The 16430-nt window shown below is 34.9% G+C and overlaps 1 pseudogene; it reads right to left on the bottom strand.

Annotated features, from left to right (window-relative positions):
- Positions 1-1011: 1011 nt before the first annotated feature.
- LOC116105089 lies at positions 1012-9627 on the bottom strand (annotated as a pseudogene).
- Positions 9628-16430: the final 6803 nt, after the last annotated feature.

The following is a 16430-nucleotide window of genomic DNA, read 5'->3' as shown; positions in this document are numbered from 1 at the left end:
TTTTTTTTATCGTGAATGTCCTAGTTAGTTTACAGATACCTTAACTAATCTCCTTAGACCCTGGAACTACTGACTGGATAAGAGTTTCAGTAACCACCCCTATTAACACTATATATTCCTTTTTAATGTGGAGACAGTATAAATAGGTACAAGGACTACATAAGAATGAGAAAAAAAATCTCTTAAACTAGGAAACAACTTATTTCAAGGAAAACTAAATATTCCTACGTTAAATATATTTAAACAAAATATTCTAGAATTACATGGTTTTGCAGAGAATTACCGAATTCAAGATGTTCTGCATGATACCCACAACATAGTTTCTGCTTTTAATATATAGTTTCTGCAGACCATTTGAGAAGCTCAAGAAAAATAGTTGGTCCAAAAACTGGGGAGAATTAATGGGAAAAGTGATACCTTGCGGTGATGCTGGTTTGGGCACACGTGAAATTTTTTCAAAGCTATTCCGATTGTCTTTCCTTTTCGTACAGACATGGAATTTCTTTCAAGCAAACTATTTGCAACTTCTTTTACAATTCCATTGCTTGTTTTACTTTTTTCATAAAACAGGATTCGGAAGAATGAGTAAAGAGTGAGTAATTGCAGAATATTAAGAAATGCAGATTCCTGAAAATATAAATTTGAGGATATTTGTTTAAAGTTGTTACAAAATCTGGAGAATGTACTGACCCTTTACTACTCTTCTCAAAATGGGAAAGTTTAAACAGAAAAGAAAGCTCAATAAAGATGAACACAAAAGATAATTCCCAAAATGCAATGCATTAAGCAGAATACGAAAATAATTATAAATACCAAAAAGAGAATTATATTTTTCTCACAATTTTTCTAATATAGGGAGTATATGTACAGACAGAAATTCACAAAACCCCCGCATTTTCTGAAAACAAGCTTAGCTTAGCAATTTTACACCTTAATTAAGTTATATACAAGTTTCTTGGAGGGGTTTCATTTACCATACCCCAATAACAGAAAAAGTGTGCTAGGTTTCATTTAATATACAACAAGATGGCGATGGGATGGAAACACAATGTTGAAGACCTCTTTCAGATTCTTGCAGCCTATGATTTTCATCTTCTCCAAACCCATACTTGCTAGAGATTTCTCGGCTGATTTTGGGACTATACATTTTTCATATCCTAGTTTTGCCACCATACTCGCTCTTTTCTCCATTCCCGGCACCTATAATATTGCAATAGGGAATAGAACCATAAAGTGTGAAAACAGAGACTTGCTAATCTAGACACAAGAATCTACGTACGGAGGCATGTGCCCTGACTGTGCAAGCATATATGTAATAATGTCGTGGAAAATCTCTTTGAATTTAGAGATTAGATTTGTGCTCACCATGCGAAGCTCACCACCAAGGCCAATTTCGCCTATGAATGCAATGCTATTAGGAATAGGGAGCCCCAAGAAACTGAATAAGAGAAGAAGGTTAGCTTTCATTTATTCAGGAAAAAGAAAAAGTATTTGCAGCATATGCATAAACTAGAGAACCACAGACACGACTCAAAGCAAAATCAATCAAGATAATCTTGCATAAATCATGGTAGAAATGTAATGATATCTCCATGTCATAATTATAATGGGTGGGACAAAACAAAAATTACGAAAAGTTAAGAGAAAATGTATAAACCCATAAATAGAGAGAACATAAGAATTAGTTGAAGAGGTAAGCAATGGACCAGCTACTCAAAACACATGCCTGCTACAAATTGCTGCTGCTACAGCAAGATCCCCAGAAGTCTCTTTCAGGGCCACCCCGCTAACAACATTTAGAAATAAGGCCTGGTGTAGAAAGATTTAAAAGAAAAAAAAAATCAAATATAAAAGTAAACAAAAGAAGTAAAAAAACAGTAGCCCATACAGTAACTAGAAAATAACTATAACCACAAAGCTTATGGGATCCTCTAAATAAAGTACAGCCAATGAAGGGTCCATTGGGTATTTTCCATTGCTTACAAATACCATATATTTAGACATGAAAATCGCCAATGCATCTGGTGAATGTATATGATTGTATGTATAACAATTTAGAAGTACCAATTTCAAAATATTTATTATGCCTGCACTTGGTGCACATATAGATCAAAAACAAAGGGAAGAATGAATTATAGAAGACCCTAATATGATAAAAGTCCCTTTTGAAATTATGGGAGAAAAGAGTAAATAGTGATAAGGAAATCATTTATGAAAAGATAGATAGTATGTTAAGAAACTTACGTTTTCTCGAAGCTGCAGACCGGCTTGCTCCATGAGAACCTATAATTCCAGAGAGAAGTTGTCACAATTGAATGCTTTTGAATGCTTGAAGCAATCATGATAAAGATTACTTGTTAGACAGAAGCATAAATACCTTAAATCAATTTGAAAAGTAACATCATAACAAATGAGTCCTGAACGTTTAAATTGTCCTAAAAAAGATGAAGGAATATGGAAATAACATTTTGAATACCATTTCCTGAAAATGAATAACATACTGGATATGATGAATTAGGTTTTGTTGATGTTGGATCAATTTAAAAATAAGGCATATTTAGCAGCGATTTTTGTTTTCTGTTTCTAAAAACATGTTTTCAAGAATGTGTACAGAGCACAAGTTTCGTTTTCTAAATTCTGGTATCCATTTGTCAGTCAGGTGTAAGTTGTAGTATAAGTTTGAATGCTAAGCTTCAAGTATTATACCTCGTCATGAAAGATGATATTTTACTCAGTCACATGAAAAGAAATTGTGGTTCATTCAAAACAATCCTGGTAAAGCAGAAAATGACATAAACATGTTCTTGATAGTAAACTCATCAGGGTGTTCTGACAAAAGTATAAAGCAGTCTCTACACATTGTTAGCTAAATAAGTTGTCTGCTGCAGATAACACATGATCGTTTAGAGGGAAAAAAAAAAAAAAAAAACATTTTCTGTAACCAGGGAACCAAACATGCACCAATTATGCTTTTTTATTAATCAATTTAAACCAACTATTAAACATTGTGTAAATGTTTGCCTGTATACTTCCTAAGTAACTAAATGGGGTTTTTTGGTACTGAACTATTCAATTAATGCCTATGTGAAGCTTAATGTCTCATAAATGGCAAGACATTCTCAAAAATACTTCCTCGATTCATATAGGCCTTCCTAGCTGGAAACTAGAAATAGTTTAAGTGGTCTAGTCATCTAACAACTATAGCTAATTGATAAGAAACTATTAGAAACAGCAAATACGTAATCAGCAAATACAGTGAAGCACAACAATACCTTTAAGAGAAAATTTCTTTTCTATAGGAAGAGAAACACAACTACTATGGCATGCATGTGATGACAGAAGAACTTAAGTAGTACTTACAGCAATAATCATGTCAGCTCTGCTTGCTTGATACCATTGACAGTTTTGAAAATCCGTAGCCAGACAAAACATAAATCCTACATGAAAATCCAGAAAGTCGATCAAACATATTAGGTACATGCAAGGAAACTATAAGTCAGAAATTTTTTTTTTAAGAAGTTTAGGCCAAAAAGAATACTAAAATTGGCTAACAAAGCAACAGAATAACCAAAAATCTGACATCGTAGCTCACTCACTTAGAAATTCCACCAAAAAATTCTTAACCTCCCAAAATAAAACTTATCTTAGATGGATTTTCCACCCCTTGAAGCTGTTGGTTTAACACACATCCGCAAATTATTTACTTTAACTCTGCAAGTCTAAATTACACGAAAAAGGACGCACAGAAGTACTCTAAAAGACAGCACCACAGAATACTAATAGTAGCTCTGTACCATACGTACATAATCAGTAAAAATAAAATTGAAAAAATATAAACAAAACACAGTGACACAAACTAGTACAAATAACCATTTAAGTACATCAATTATAAGCCTTTAGAATGTTGATTATCCTTAATATAATGTTTAAACATAATAGATCTGGAAACTAAACAAGTTTACCATATTCATTAAATTGGACTTACCATTCTAAAACGTGTTACAAGAAGTAGCAAATGTGGAAAAAGCTAACAATTATAAAACATTGGAAAGCACCTGAATTTCAGTAAGGAATGTCCGAGTACCATCCATAATAACAGCAACAGCAAGTCCAGCTAAAACATCAGAATCTGAGTGCGCTCACTTAAAAACATTGACTGGGTTTGAAACAACTTGCAGTCCTGATTGAGACATTTCAAATACCCAAGCTGAAAGTAAAGATAAATCCTCAACAATGGTCGATAAGATAATATTTTCTCCATTTGAGTAAGAAAATAAACTCATCTTTGTTATGTTAATAAATTATCTGCACATACTAGCACCTGTTCGAACTGCCATCATCTATAAAATCATTATTACCTCATCAATGGACCCGAAACGATTCTTCACAGCTCGAAGCAGACGTAAGATGAGCACTTCTCACCCTAAGATTAGCATTCAAAAACACAAACAATCAGAGATTTTCTTCATGCCATTAAGCAATGTATGATTCAAAATAAGGACTTCCGGCAATCAGCAAACAACTAGAATGAAAGCATCAATAAAAAATAAAAAATTCTTAAAAGCCTACAAAATCAACTACGAAGAAAAGAATATTGTTTTAAGGTACAAACTTCCACATATAAGACAGCATCAACAATGTGCTGGAGAACACGAGGCCCAGCTATGTCACCAGATTTTGTCACATGCCCAGACCTGAATAAACAGAAGAGAGGGAAAAGTGAGAAAAGAGCAGAAGCACAAGAGATCAGCCAATTATTAACCATGTTCAACCCATGCAATTTGATTACAAAAATACAGGTAGACAACATTCACATGAAATCCTAGAAATAAGCCATCAATCTACCAAAACAATTATTTTGATGAACAAGGTCCAATGTAAAAAATTAACCAGCAACAAATCGAAAGCCGAGAGATCATACCAAAAAAAAAAATTAAAAAAAAAAAAAAACTCACAGTCATTCCTTTGTAGATAAGTAAAAACAGAAATAATTAGAGTTGCACATCGGCCACCAAATAAGGAACAACTGATCATAGATTCAACATTCATGTAGCATATACTTAGAATTTAACATAAACATTTCAAACACCTAGTATGACATTTTCCATTAATGTGTGAAAGTGCTCTCACTCTATTAAATTGAGTTTAGAAAGAATTCATAACTTAATGTGTTTCTCACCAAAAGAATTGGAGTTGGACTTCTTTGCAAAACGTAGCAAGGCCAAAATACATTCCTTCACCTGTTGTACACCAATGCAATGTTATACTCAGAAGAAAATGCAATCACAAAACCACCCTATAAGATTAACCGAAATAAATATAACAATATCAGTTGCAACGCTCATGTAAGAAACCAAAACTACAAAGTCTTGCCATCCTTAATTCTTTCATTTCTATTTAGAAATGTTAACAGTTGGGTGCAGAGCAAGGTTAAAATTTGAATATAATGCAAAATTATTTCACAAATGAGAATTTTACAGTTGTTATCAACTAACAATAGGTTGTACAATTAAAGAATCCTTTAAGCTATGTCATTCATACATCATCTCACAAAGATCATAACAGAAGCAGCATATAAGGCAAACAGATTAAGCTAAAACATGCATTCAGACTTGGCAGGACTGTAGACATAAAAATCAACCTGTATGAGCCCTCCAGCCTTCGGTTAACTTTCTTTAAATAAACTGTTTGAATTGAATCAATTATTAGCACCCGAGGGGAGAGGGGCTGAACTTTTTCTAATATGTCCTGAAATCAGAAAAAGATACCAATTATTGGGCATCCTCCATGATGCTACAGATCCAAAAAACTAAACATAATATTTGCTTTCATGATAAAGCTAACAAATTTGGCAGCTGAGGAAAAGTATCAGCCAATTACAAAGATAGCACCAAAGATACTTAGTTCAATACTACTTTCTGCATAAGAAAAAAAATTATTGATCATGACATGCATAACCGAAAATCTTCTTGGCATCCAAAAAAATTAGAAGATCATGACATGTATTACATAAACGAACATTCTTAAAACAAAATTCTTTGCACCCATTTATAACAGATATTTGATGCAAGTACGGGTGAAGTTAAGTAACTGCAAGAAAAAAGTGATTTGATGTTAATACACAAATCACCAAAGGAGGGGTGGATAGGAAGAAATGATTGCTCCTTATCCCTCAATGCACTCATGTTACATTAATCAAAACGGTACAAAAAGGCAAATTTTCACAATCGAGTTTAAGAAATAATAATATAATAATTGAGTCAATAAGATATAAAAATCATAAACATAATAGTGTGTTGTGTAGAGGAAAAGATCAGAAAAGTCGGTCATAAGAAAAATGGCATAAAATTGGGACCTCCACATCGGTACTGGAATACAAGAAAAGTTCCTCCGTTTCCAATCCATCCGATCAGCTCTATTTCCAATTTGCTCAACACTCTATCACAATGAGGAAACAAAAAGGAAAAAAGTATTACTCTAAAGTCTTAAAGGTGTCTTGATGTCTGCATAGCCATAATGAAAAACAATACAACTTTTAACGACAACATATAGCATGATTTCCCCATCCAGATGCTAAATAGGCTTCCAGAAACTAACCTAGAATCAAATAACCCAAGATCTATTCAGAGGATTTTAAGCATGTCTCCATCCGATGAAGTTTCCAGCAAACTATCAGTTAGATATAACGAAACAATAAAATACTATAATTCATTTCCAAAGAGTGAACATAAATATGTTTAGATGTTGACAAATAACCATGCAGCAAACAATCTCATCAAAGGTCCTACAAAGATAAAAGCTATTTAATTATTATTTAATGACCAAATAAAGGACCTCTAAGAAACAAAGAAAAGCATAAGCCTAAAAGGGTGGTCAACCCTCCTTAGAACTTTAGTTCTCCCGTTTTGTAAAACACATTTCCACTATTAATTAAAAAAAATGAAAATCTATTATTTGTATATAAAGAAAGATACAAATTATAATATATTATATATATATATATATATATATATAAAATACAAACAAACACACACGAAAATAATTAGAAAGCTGGAAAATGTATACGACGTGACATAGCCATGCTTTGAATGAAAGACAATTATCAACATGCAACACTAACCCTCTCACCGGAGACATACACAACCGGAGCGGGTTCACCAACATCACGGCCTTCAGCTATTATTGCAGCCATCTGCCGGTTCAAATGTAAAAATTGGCATGAAAAGAAAGCATTATTACACAAAAATGAATCATGCAATAAATCAAGGAATTAAACTCCTCAGCATTTGATAGAGAATTCATATGTTTGTCTATAGAATGAGAATCCATGAGACAAAATCTAACCCTTGCAGGAATTACATACCTGCAACAACAGTGTGCTCTTGCCAACACCAGGATCGCCACCAACCAAAAACTAAAGAGCCTGTATACGCAATCATAAACATGAAAAAATAAAATTTGAAATATCCAATTTACAGGGGAAAAAATTAAGGCACTAAGGTCATTCTTTTCACAAGCTGATGCTGCAAATAGAAGGATCATGCTGTCAGCCAGAATAGCATAGTGAGGTATTACCATAAATATCTTTGAAAACAGCGCAACTTTTTGTCGGCTAAAACTGAATTTTAGACAAGAGGCTGCATAGGTAGTAAATCTGACAACAAGATGAGATACATGCAAAGGGAGGTAGTATAGTATCTAATGCTATTCAAGGCCCAATAAGATTTTAAAAGGTTGGCTTCCAAGAATTGTAGCTAATAAATACAGAGTTTTTATATATCTCCAATAACCACTATCAAATAAATTCGCATCAACAAAGTAGGAAAACAAAGAAGTTAATAACTCCAAGCAATTAACCAAAACAAGGAATAGAAACAGTCAGATGAAACAACCTGGGACAAGACCACCACCAAGCACCCTAGCAACTTCACTCCTAAGGGTCCAGACCTAATATCAAGAGACACAAGAACCAAAATGGAAATGACAAGTACCTCTATTATAAGAATTTCGGGTTAAACTTTACTTAATATAAACTATTTGTAAAGGCACACTTCACTTTCCTTTGACATGAACAAAGCATTTACAAGTCCATTATCTCATTTTTTTACAAGGAAGCCAGTCCCTCGATCTCTACCCAATTGACCACACTAATCACATTGTTCATCCATATTAAAAATCTCAAACTAAAACTTACCCAATACACAAGAAGAACCCCCAAATGATCGTAATCTCCATCTACTCACTCCACGACCCTTATCCTCACAGATTTCTTCGTTACCAAAGGTTGCAATATCTTACAGTTGTTCCAAATTTCCGACCTGTTCACATGTAAGAAGACCAAGGGATTTTTGGGTATCACTAAGCAGAGGAGTGCTAGCAAAAGTTGGTTAAGTCACTTTCTAAACACTCCACTCCATGTACGCGATATTTATGTAGATTGACAAAACTAAACAAGACATATGGCATCACTCAGGAAGTGAATTTAACTCATGTTCACATTTCTCCAAGGCAAACATTAATGGGAAAAAATTTAACTTTTAAAAACAAAAATAAAACCAATTATCACTTCAAATATTCACTGCTTACAGAGGAATTCTCCGATCAACTGACTAATCCCTTGTTCACATCTCGCAAACGCTTTGGCTGCACCTGTTCCGGCTTCTGCGGTCCACCACGCGTATTTCCACTATCCCTTCAGAAAACCTCTTCGTGTCCCCACGCTCTCACACGATGACACATCCCCCACCCATGCCCCTCGTGTGGCCACAGTCGGCACAAAACCAACTTACACTATTGCCCTTCCCTTTCTTCTTATTTCCCATTAGTCCCCAAAGCCCAAACTACCCTTCTTCTTCATGTGAGGTTTCTCCAAATCCCTGAACTTTGACTTCTTAACTTCCCACAAACCCTGTCCTCTCCAAATCATCACCAACACTCGACTCTGGCACCAGGACCGGCCCGCCTCTCGAGCTTCTTCACTGCCTTCAACTGTCTTTTTGGTAACCCGACCGGCAGTGACAGGATCATAAATAGACCATACACCAGGAGATTCTGGGTTTTGGGTGGATGGCTGGACTCGGGTTCGGAGCAGAGAAGAGGGTGTACGGAGTGGATTTGGCAGGAAAATGAGGAAATTCGCGAGAAAGAGAATGGGTTGGTTTGAGGAGTGGAGAAGATGTTTAGGAGAGTGGAGCATCTGAGAGCTGATTTCATTACTGGGAATTGCATGTGAAAGAAAGAGAGGACTTTTGAGTTTTGTTAGGAATTTACATGGGAAGAAACAGCGAAAGTTTTCAAAAGGAGGGTATGTATATATGTAAAATGAAATATGCTTTATTGTCCTTTGCCTGGAGACTCATAGACGACATGTAATATTTGTTATAAACCTAGACTCGAAATTCAGTGACTAACCCCGAAAATACGATAGAGATAAATTCTCAAAGGAAATAATAAAAGATTTCTATCAGTTTTTCTGTGTTTTTGCCCCTGATGCTTTTGTTCGTGCAGGATTTTCGAACTCTTTCTTTTCTGCGATGAGGACTTCCGTTTAGATAAACTATTATCACGAACTTCTGGTTTCCGTCCATCTTGATTCTGAATTGCATCAACTCCTATTTCAACTTCCATTTTCGATGTTGACAAGTGTTGTGCTGAGTTTCTGTTCAACATTATATTTGTTTTTATTTATGACGTACTCTGCTAACTGGCATAAGAGTTAAGGTGTTCAATCAGGAAACACAATTAAACCATAAAGAATTAAAATGTCCAACTAAATCTGCACAATTATGGATTTTAGTGTCAGAACATATAGATAAAGAACTTGAGACAGGCAAACAAGTAACTCTCAAATATAATCATAGATGTATATCTTTAGATCTCCAGAAAACTTGATGATTTAACTTCTGGCCTAAGTTTAATAATTTCCATGACCAATTCTGTCTCCGTTCTTTGAAGCAATGTGTAATACTGAATTCAACATTTTCTAGAGCTGATCTTATAAAGTATGCATATCATTCATTCCTATTGCAGCAAACAGCCTTGGATCCATCTCCTAATATTTTTGGTTTTTCCAAAGCAAGCTAAATTTGCACATAGCAGGACTTGCAAGATCCACCAGAAACTGGAAATAACAGATGATATATAATTCACAGCTTCATCCTTTCCGGTAATCTTCCTAACTCCTTCGAAGAAACTTCTAATATCCAATTAGGCTGACAAATTCTACTGGATTTTTCATTAAAGTGTGACTAAACTTATGTAAGTTTAAAAAAAAAAAAAAAAAAAAAAAATGGTGTTTGAGAATTAAATATGAAAAATTCTAGTCTTACATATACATTTGTTTTCACGCTTCATAGTTTATTTATTCTGTTGTTTCAAGTTTTAACTGATATATTAATGCCTGAATTGTGACCAGAACTTGCTCAGATGAAAATGTTGTATAAAATACTAAGAATTTAATCTCATTTGCCCTACAAAGCTACCAATATTAGAGAAGTTAATCTCTAAATCTCCATTAATGAAGTATGGATTCAGCATTATAAAATTGCTAATTACAGATCAAGCAAACAAGTAATTTCAAACTTTTTGGCGTTTCCAGAATGTCAAAAATGGTTAAGCAGAAATAACAATTTATACCCATAAAAGCATAATGGAAAGTCAATCTTTTTAAAATATATTTATTAAAGAAAATGAAAATCATAGTGTTTTAACAACAAAAGTGGATGAATTGATGTTTATATATACATGGACAAATTTTAGATATCTCTTATATTGAGCAAAATATTATACAGATTTGTCTGTTAAGGAATTGATTTGTATATACTAAACAATTGTATTGTTAGTTACATTGTCCGATTGGTTCATTATTCTAATACTTTTTAAAATAATATTTGAAAAAAATATAAAATTGAATTATATTTATAAGAAAGATAATTATTAATGTTCGGTGAGATTAATAAAGTAGAATAGGATTTTAAGAATATTGAAACAAATACATTTTTGGATGTTATTTTTATTGTAAAAACCAGAATAACATTTGAAAGATTGATCTGAAATTGGATTTTAAGAATATTGAAATAAATTCATTCCCCTCTTCATCGATTACATCTTCTTCAACATGGTATCAGAGCGTGATTTTTCCGCAAGATTGATCTGAAATTGGCTTGATCAGACTCTCAATTTCACTCTAATCAAGGTCAAAGAAGCTCAATCTCTCTCGTTTCTTCAATTTTAGCTTAGTTTCTCTGAAGCTTCAATTTCGTCGATTATGGCGACCTCAAATCAAGAATCTGCGACTCTCTCAATCGATTCCAATTCTCCTCTCTATGTTCACCCCTCAAATACACGAGGTTCCGTTCTTGTATCTGAACAATTAATGGGGACTGAAAGTTATGGAGTATGGAGTAGGGCAATGACAGTGTCTTTATGTGCGAAGAACAAGTTAGGTTTTGTAAATGGGACATGCACAAAGACATCAGTTCACTCACGGTCAGTGCCACAGTGGGATCGATGCAATTCTTTGGTGCTTGCGTGGATTTTTAACTCGGTATCAAAGGAGATCTTCAGTGGGATCGTCTATTCTACTGATGCTTCTCAAGTTTGGCAAGACTTGAAGGAGCAATTTCACAAGGTTAACGGAACAAGGATTTTTGGTCTTCACCAAGAGATTGTCAATCTCACGCAAGGGACAAACACAGTGGCAGTATACTATAACAAGTTGAAGTCTCTTTGGGATGAGTTGGACTCATTAGTAAGCTTACCTGCTCCAAAAAGTGTTTCTACCAAGGCTTTTCTTGAGCACCTCAATCAACAGAAGCTATTACAATTTTTAATGGGTTTGAAGACTCAAATTCGATGTTGAGGAGCCAAATATTGCTTATGAATCCTTTGCCAAGAGTTAAGCAAACTTACTCAGTTGTAAGTCAGGATGAAAGCCAGAAAATTCTTACGGGAATGAGTGTCAATTCAGAAGTTTTCACTGCTTTGTATGCTCAGAATAATGGCAAGGTTCAGAATTCAGGCTAGAAGTACAAGGGTAAGAAACCCTATGTTGAGTGTGAATACTGTCATGTGCGTGATCAGAAAAGGGAAAATAGCTATAAGTTGATTGGATATCTAGCGGATTACCAACAAATGCTAAAACAAAGGCTATTGCTGCCAATCAAGCACAAACACAGAGTTCTGTTTCGGACTCATTGGAAGCTGGGAATGGTAATGCCATTAGACCTGTTTTAACACCTGAATAATATAGTCAAATTCTTCAGCTTTTGGGTAAGGAGAATGTCACACCCCCTGCTACCAATCTTGCAGGTATAATTTTTGGCACTGTAAATGCTTACTTTTCTTGCTAAAGAATGATGTTTGGATCATAGATACAGGGGCTACAAACCATATTACTTGCAATTATTCTAGCTTACAATCACCCATCACTTTAGAACCTTCTTCACAAACGCTTGTAGGATTACCTAATGGCACTAAAACACACATTAAACATGTAAGTTCTGTGGAATTGGCCAATGGTTTTCACCTTACAAACCTGTTACATATTCCAGAATTTAAGCACAATTTGTTTTCAGTGTCTAAATTCACCAGTTCAAATAATTGTGTTATCAATTTATATCCTGATTTTTGCCTCGTTCAAGATCTTTACAGTGGCAAGTTAAGAGGAATAGAAAACAAAAACAAAGAAAAAAAAATAATAAAAAAAAATAAAAAAAATACAAATTAAAAAAAAAAAAAAATTTAAAAATAAAAAAAACTGTTTGTCAGTCTTCAAATGATATTTTACCTACTGTTTTACAATTGAATAAAGATACTTTACCTAGTTCTTTTTTATCGACTACTGCATCTCCTAATATTGAATTGTGGCACAAAAGACTAGGTCATACTCCATATTCTGTTTTGCAGCTTTTGCATCCCAAATTTCATTTGACTAAATCTGTACCTTCACACTGCCTTGTTTGCCCTTTGGCTATAAACTGAATCTCAATCAAGTATTACAGGATTACAACTCATCAATGGCAATGGATTGATAGAAAGAGTGTATACAGGAGAATTACACAATATAACTTCTTCAACAACACTTCACATCACAGAATTAGCACTAATTTTCTGGGTTTTCGAGAGTTTTTAAGCCTCAGAAACAGAGGCAATTAAGAAAAAGGAAATGGATTCAAGGCATTTGATGGAATTGCCAACGAGTCAATGATATAGAGGGGTCTTTGACAATTTAGTTCAAGACAACGAAGGAATTCTAGTACAAAGAACTGATCATTAGTTGAATACCATGCTGCACCTTGTCTCAAGGTTCAAGTGCTTCAAATTCGAGAACGATACCATTGAGTTGCATTTGTGAACAAAAAGCTTGAGGATCCATTTCTTGAAGCTTGTCACAAAGGGAAAGCAGATGTGGTAATGCTGCTCTTATAGACTAATCCGTGATTAGCTACAAAGCTTAACTATGAAAACGGAAGGGCATTTTGATGTGGTCAAGCTCATGATGAATCAATCTTGGTTGATGGAATTTTAAGAAGATGAGGATGATTTAACAGCTCTACATGTTGCTACATCATTGGGGCTTACAGTAATAACCAAATCTCATTCTTACTCTGTAACAAACGTGGCTTATGATGCAGAAATTGTTCATAACATGTTGGAGCTTGGTGGTTTGGCTGAATTTTGCTCAAAAAACCAACAAGACATTCTCCAATGCATTGTGCCTGTAGCAGAGGATACTTGGAGGTAACAAGATTGTTTTTGAGGGTTGACTAAGACCTTGCTCTACAATACAATGGAAAAGGTTAGACCCCATTGCTCTTGGCAGCCATGCATGTCAGAATTCCAGTCCTTGAAGATTTTTGTTAAGTTCTCCAACTTCCTTTCAGTACCTGACATAAAAGGAAGAAACAGTGTGTCATCTTGTTGTTAAGTTCCAGTGGAAGTTTCAAGACTTGAGATAAAGAACAAAATAGTTTACACTTGAATTGATTTTAATATTTACTATCTGAAAGATGTTATTTCAGTTAGCAATGTATATTTTGAATAAAACAACAGAGAACATCAACTGCTGCAATTGTGAACGTGATACAGTGCTAGAAGTGATGTAGAAAGCAACCAATTTAAGAAAGCCTTAAAGCCACAGAAAAACTCTCTCATCAGGGGTCACAAAAATACTTGAAAACACCAAATGATTTGATATGGGCAAATGTGTGAACTGCCCTTAGACTTCCAACTTTGCCAGTAGCCCAGGAGTTGTGCCTGCATCAAGCTCAAGCATGTCAGCAAAATCTAGAAAAGATCAGGCGAGTGTTAAATCGAAGAAAAATATGTGATAGTCATGACAGTGCCCTAATAAAACCACAGATCCAGAAGCAAAAACTGGATATGCTCACCACTTGGCCTCGACACAAGCGTGTCATTGAATCTTGTGGCCTCTTGCCTACATCAAGCATGCAACCAGTGTGAAAAGAGGATTTACTTGAGCTTCCATCCCTAAATAAACCAGAAATTCAAGATGATAAGCCATTAGAACCCGTTACCTTGACCGAAGAAAAGATTTGTGTAATCTGAAAGAAACAAGGACCATGAGTGATGGACGCGGCTGAGAATTGAATCAACCTTCTAAAAGTCGCCATAAAAAGCAAAGGCAAGATGAGATATACAGAGAAGCTCTACACAATGCTAGGAACACAATTATAACGGTGGCAATTTTGATTGCCACAGTTACTTTTACTGCAGGCACAAACCCTTCCGGTTGAGTCCCTCTAGGAGGGACCAGTGAAAGGGAAATTAACAGTTGGCAGAACAAGGGATCTTTACGGTAAGCAACAACATTGCATTTTTCACATCCTCCTGTATTGTCATTGTTCTGGTGAGCTTCATCCCCTTTCAAAGAAAACAAATTTCTGTAAAATTCAACCACTTTGATGAACTTGTATGTCTGGAAAATTTCTTCATATCATCTAATCTTCTCCTTAAGAAAGATAAATATGGAAACACCATATTACATTGATGGAAAGCTACGCAGAATCATTCACTCAAAACACACAGCACAGCAGTCATAATGAATCAACCCAGAATACACAACCAGAACTTGCCCAACACAGGAAATATCAGAAATTATATATATATTGAAGATGATGAACTCTACTCCAATTCAAGATAACCTCAACTCAGTCAACATGAACAAGTAAAGAAATAACAAAAATGAAGATAAACAGGGTAACAACTTAGTAACATAGCCTGTTGGACTTCAAGGGCCAGCCACCTCCCCTTTTCACTTTTCTTCTCTGAATAACCTTCTAATTCTTCTTGTCTCATTTTTATTCTATTCATTCTCTCTCCCTAACAGAATTCCCAATCAACCATACTCCTATTTTCACCTGTTTCACACAAATCTCCCTCACATACACACACGCATAGGACCTATTTTTGCCCAATAACAACAATTAATTCTCTATTGCCCCTTCCTACGCCTCCTATTATAGACCAGCACCTCATGTGTTTCATCATAACGACAATTGCACTTAAAAACTAAATCAGACAAATAATAATTTGTGAAAAGTGGGTTTGCAACCTGAAGGACGGAGGTTATGTTATATATTCCACAGCAACTGTCTCAAAATTATGAGGAGAGAAAGATGAACTAACTCCGATATTTTGATCGATAAACTTTCCAGTTTCAACTGCATTCACAAGAAACTTGAATACGTTAGCCCTGAAACTTTTGGACGAAAATAAAAGAATTTTCAGAATTCAGAGTAGATTCAACTAGGGCCGGTTGTTCAGTGTCCCGTTTTGCCATTCAGATTGCGAAGCTATCAGTAATTCATGATTATGATTAGAAACGAGTGCAGGCTAATGATAAGCCGGCAGTGCATAAGGTATACACCCTTAAAGGGCGTAAAAAGCATTAGGAAGGTTGTTAAGGGAAAGGGGCCACAAAGTACAGGTGTCATTGGGGGTGGATTCAGTTTTGGAGAATACAAATTGTGTGAGTAAGGATAATTGTGGAAAAAGGGAATTAGTATATATTCAGGGAGAGATGTAGTAGGGAGCAACTTTTGATTTTGGATTGATAAAACAGTGGAGGCTCCTGGCTCCTCGAAACGCCAGGGTTTTATGTTCAGTTATTTCCATTTTTCATCTGTTCTATTTTCATCCAGTTATTCTGTTTAATACAAGTAGTGCAGGAATTGCATTTGTTTCTTGAGTTGTGCTTGACTGTGTGTGTTGGTTGAATTGTGTGAGAATTATTGCTGGCTGGGTGTTGTTTGATTTAATCTGCAGGTGGTTGTATCAGCTAAATGTTGTGAAATTTTTTGGAAATTATATAATTTTTATATAGGCCATCATAGTTAATTTCTTGAACTCAATTGAAGTGTGGACTGGACTTGCGAAAGCATTTCAGCCCATCAAATGATTAGGTGATT

Source organism: Pistacia vera, unplaced genomic scaffold, assembly GCF_008641045.1.
Source record: "Pistacia vera cultivar Batoury unplaced genomic scaffold, PisVer_v2 Contig492, whole genome shotgun sequence".
Classification (NCBI taxonomy): domain Eukaryota; kingdom Viridiplantae; phylum Streptophyta; class Magnoliopsida; order Sapindales; family Anacardiaceae; genus Pistacia; species Pistacia vera.
This window is presented reverse-complemented; position numbering and strand designations above follow the sequence as displayed.